Source organism: Adiantum capillus-veneris, chromosome 8, assembly GCF_014529385.1.
Source record: "Adiantum capillus-veneris isolate H3 chromosome 8, ASM1452938v2, whole genome shotgun sequence".
Classification (NCBI taxonomy): Eukaryota; Viridiplantae; Streptophyta; class Polypodiopsida; order Polypodiales; family Pteridaceae; genus Adiantum; species Adiantum capillus-veneris.
Genome location: NC_140938.1, coordinates 120670179 through 120675568, shown reverse-complemented (window position 1 = coordinate 120675568; position 5390 = coordinate 120670179).

Sequence of the window (5390 nt, the reverse complement as noted above, 5' to 3'; positions counted from 1 at the left end):
TAGGACATCAGTCTTTAGTAAAACAAAATTCCTGATGCAGATAGATTCTAATGATTGTGTCAAGGACAAAATAACTGGCAGATATCCTACAAACAAAAACTTAGAAATGTCTTAAATATCAAGAAAAACAAGGAAGGGTACTCAAGAAAAATCACAAAATAACAAACCATTCATGACCAGAGTCGAGCGGAAAAAGAAATATCAAGAGTTGAAAAAAGCTCTAAAGGAGATATACACAAACAAAATGGAAACCATGGAAGAGGTTGGTAAGGATGTAATGCATGTTCCATCCCATTACAAAATGTATACTCTCCAAGATTGTAAAATCATAGTCGAACAACCTATTAGGGAACTACGGAAACAAGGCGAGTCTTACAACAGCTCAAGCAATCAGTGTGCTGAAACTTCCTGATGGTACAATCAGACAGAGAGCACACAAGCAACAAGATTTTCTCTTTGAAAGACATCAGCAGCAAACCTCGACATCGGAAACCCTTGAGTCAATTAGACAAGACCCAGCTCTTGCACAGCATATTGGTTTGAATTGCATTGATCTTCATAGCACAGTAGAGCCAACCACGGCTATGCATAGACACGATTGTTCAACCCATGTACACAGTCGTCCGGAGTACGCCATCTAGGAGGGGTGGAAGGGCAATAAGTATTAAGTAATTAAGGGCAATGTTTGAAGAGGGAGGAAAAAGTTTGATGTTAACGTGTGATTTTTTACAAAATTACCTAATAATGCCCTTATAATTCATCATCAAGGGAAAATTCACTGATAATATTTTTCCGATGAGTGTAAATAGTGTATATACTATCAGAAAATCATCAAAAGTAGTTCTTTTTTGGGTATTTTTCATCATTTTTATTGATAATGACGCTTAAAAATAGAAAAATTCTACAAAAAACAATAAAGATGTGTTTTTCAATGGATTTTTTTAATTATTGGATTTTTACTTTATTTTTTTAGAGCATTTTGCTATTTTCTTTGATTTTTCAGATAAATAGATCAAAAATTAATAATAAATAGCACGGAAGCTCAGATGGAAAAATGAAAGACACAATGGTGATTAGAAAGACAAGGCAAACGAGCACAAAAATTGAAATCAGAAGATGGAATCGGGAAGCTTAAATTAAGCAGTTATGCTTACTTTTGCAAAATTCTTGCAGAATGAGCTACAGGAATCCGATCAGAGAAATTTTTAGTCTAACATAGATTTCACGGCCTAGTAGGACTAACGGGGGAAGCTGGGGATGATTGGTTCGGGAAGTCCGGGTATAGATATCCAAGGTAGGCTAAAACTACCTCATTTCCACTTGGAGCCTTTGCAGAGAGAGATTTCGGCCTCTTTCGTGCGACTCTTCTGGAGCCCAGAGTTGACCATTTTCAGCTCCGTCTCACACGAGACATGAGGGGTAAGTTCTTTACTCGTCAATGATCCATCTTTTACGGCCGGTAGCTAGTCTAAAGCCCTAGAAAAAAACCTAGAAACCGAGCAGTGCACGAAGACCTACGACCTAAAACTGACCATAGCGACCAGCCAGCTCGACCGAATCAGATGGGATTTGAACCATAGCATGCTCTAACATAATAGAACCTTTCTATATCATCAATTGACCATTCAACTAGGGTCGAGGGGGTCCCCAGTAGAAAAGTTAGGTTTTTGGCAAATGCCAGAATTTCGACATGACTCCACAGATGGCTTGCTTATGAGGTCCATATACAATGTATATGATTGGTTTGGTGAATTCCATCAAGCAAAGCCTTCAAAAAGCAGAAAATGGCTCGAAGGTTACAAAGCATCAAATTTGACATACGAGGTCAAAAACTGACTCCAAATGAGCCAGAATTGGACAGGTTGCTTCACGACTATATTGCGGACAAGTCCAAAGCCTCAAAGTTGACCGACCAACCCAACAGGCAGTGTAGTCACAAAAAGCGGTGATTTCAAAGTCGACAAAGCACAAAGTGATGCCAGCATGACCAAACTTGACCAAATTCAATTTAGGACTTACATTAGGTGTATGGAATATGTCTAGGGCAAAATTTGTGAGTTTTGCAAAGAAATTGACACTGTTGTAAATAATCACGATTATTTACTTTTGCATGAGTTTTGCTTGGAAATTGTCACCTCACCTCACCTATCATGTGTACACACCTATTACATGCCAAAAATCAAGTATGATCCAAAATGACCACCCATTACTTATAAAATTGTCAAAAAACACAAAGGAGTCTTTGCAAGCCAATTTCTTGGTTATTGTTAGAAGCACGACACACCCTACGAAAAATGACTGCTCGGCAGATTATTATTTTTTGTAATTATTCACTTATTGAGAAAACCCAACATTTCACCTTTGTAAATATTGGGGCTTACAGAAGTTTCCAGATTGTATCCCAGTTTTGACATTTAGATTGAGTAGATGGTTAAATTGGAACATTAGGGTTTGAGAATTGTAAGGTATTTATACCACTTTTTGACCTTAATGAAAAAAACCCTTTTGTCATTTTAAAAAAAGTTTGAAGTCTGTGAGTGAGCGTAATGTGTACGAGAGAGAGTGAGAGATTCATCTTGACGCTATGCGCACACCGGTGGTCGGAATCGAGTGCCGAGAAGTGTGTTCGCATTCAGTAGAGCTACACATTTGGCACTTTAGTTTTCGAAAACGACGATCTGCAAATTTCGGCCAGACATCCTACATGATTTTGCACCAGGTGTTTTGGGTTGGGATTTTGGTTCATAGACCTTAGGGAGAGCGACCTATTGGTGTTAGTAGTGTCTCCTTCAAGTTCTGTGGTGTTTCGAGATTGTTTGATGGGTATTTGGCTCTAGAAAGCGTTGTAGGAAGTTTCCTCGTATGCAGTCCTGAAGGCTGTAGCTTAGACATTGGGTAGAGACCTCTGTAGGAATTAGTTAGGAGTCGGTCGAGTGTAGGTTGACATCCTATGCTTGCTTCCACGCGCCTACGGGTCGAGCTTCGTCCTTAGCTGACAAATCTTGTCAGGTGAGTTCTCGTTGTGCTGACGTCCATCACGGCGTATCCGTCCAACATTGGCGCCGCTGTCGGGGACGAAAACCTTAGGTAGGTGACCAAGACTAGTCCTTGAGGATAGGGATTCTTTGGTTTGCCAAGATTCTTGTTTTACATTTAGATAGGATCAGAGGGTGGAGGACTCTCTAGGTCTTAGAGCGAGTCTAGGGAGCGTGTGTCTAGCCTAGATCCTTCGACTTAGGTAGATTTAGGTAGACTGAGATAGTTTTAGTTCTTAGTTGAGTTGAAGAGTAGGAGTTTGAGTGGTAGAAGCGGTGAGAGGAGAGCTTGGGAGTCCGGAGAGGCTAGGAAGCAACCAAAACATCATTATCACCATTTCACATGATGAGTAGGAGTAGAGTAAGTAGGACATCATGATTCAGGATCTAGAGCACTTCATGTATGTATACTTGCTTGTTAGATTCATCACAAGGTTGTAAAAGACGCAAAAGTGTGTTTGAAAGCTGAAGTGAAGTCCAAAAGTTACTGTGAGTGTTTCTGATAGAGGTGCAGAGCATAAGGAGCATTTTTGTCAGGAAAAAAATGAATTTTAAGCCAGGAGACATCCTACGCGTAGGATGTCTAAAGGCTAATCTGGTGGGAATTTTGGAAATTTGAGTTGACCAGTGTGTTCAGAAGGTAGGTTTTACCCTATTTTCACATGGAAAGTGGAAATTTGACCATATCTTGACAGGACTTATAAGGCCAGATATGCTGGAATTGCCAGACATCCTACCCAAATTGTCACAAGGTATTATTTTAAGACCAAAACCATAGGATGTCTGCATGAGCATGATCTGCATGATATACTGAGTGACTGAGAGAGGTTTCATCTCATTTGGGTGAGAAAATTGGGTTCTAAGCAGACTTCAGCATTTTTAACTGAAAAAGGCAAGAACAGCTAAAATTGAGAACTTTTAAAATCCAAACCAAAATCTAAGCATACCATTGGGTTGCTGACATCAAGGGAAAGTTGTAGGTCAAGTCTGGGGTGAAACAGAACAAAAAGACATCCTACGTGTAGGATGTCATCTGTGTGATTTTGCACTCCAAGCCTAATTTTGAGCATACCAAAGTGATCAGCACCTCAAGAGGAGTCTGTTCTTTGCATTTGAAGCCATTCAGAGCAAAGAGACATGCTACACATAGAATGTCTACTGTAAGAAATTGAAGCCAGATACTGACTATAGGCATAGCAGGGTGTTGTATAGCCTGAGGCAAGCCTCCTAGTCAATTTTGCTTCAAAGTGGAGTTGATTAGACTGATCAAGACCAGGACAGGCTGTGAGAATAGATTTCTGATCCATTGACCAGCTTATAGGTGTCCAAATCAAAAAGTAAAAACAGATGTGGACTCAGAACATCAAGAAAAATCCATAATGCAAAAATCCACGCAAAACAGAGCAGGAGACATCCTACGCGTAGGATGTCTACTAGGGCTTAGTGAAGAGAAAATTTGTATACATTGAGATTCCATTTGACTTAAGGGTTCGAGAACTTCTTTCAGAAGTGAATTTGGACCTTATTTGACCTTTGGATGGAGCAAAGACAGAATTAAAACTTTTCAAGTAAATTTACCAACATCCGAGGGAAGTACAGTTCCAAATCAGCAGACCTAATCCAGAACATCAGCAGTGTATAAAATACAGTAGTGGTTGAGGCTAACTCTCTAGTTACACAAATCATTACTAAGATCGCCTCTAGCACGGTTAAATGCTTTGATTCGATTGCCGAAATTAAACGCTTGTGTACAGGTATATTCAGCAGCAAAGCAAGAAGTTGTGCGGAAACTGATCCTTTGCCAGGTAAGTGGTTGGATTTGTGATTAATTGCATTGATAAGTTTGATGAATTTAAGATCAGGAAGATACATTCTTAGAGACCAAAAGGTGGCAGGTGACCAAGGTAGCTTAGTGTACGAGGAGAGTGTAACTCAGGCAAGGCTAGATCCACTAGCACCGATTATTGAGGAAGGTAGTGATACTGACACTTCATCAGACAAATCCTTCTTCATGATGGGTAGTCAGCAGCCAAGAGGTTTCACCTATGACAGACCAATGCCAGGAGGAAGCATCTCCCTAAATCCTTTGAATGATTCAAAGTTCACTGTGATCTTCTTAGAAGGCACAAACTCGAGGGGAGCCCTAGTTTATTCTGACTATCGACGAGGACGCAAGTGTATTTGTATTGAAGAAAGGCCGTCTCAGAGACTGGAGATAATTTGATTCTATGATGATGGAGATAGATTCTGAGACGAAAAGGGGAACCGCTATCTGATAGTTAGTAACCCTGAGGATTACAATAGATATGGAGATAACGTGGCGAAAGGGAAAATGGTTTCAGAAACTCAAGACCC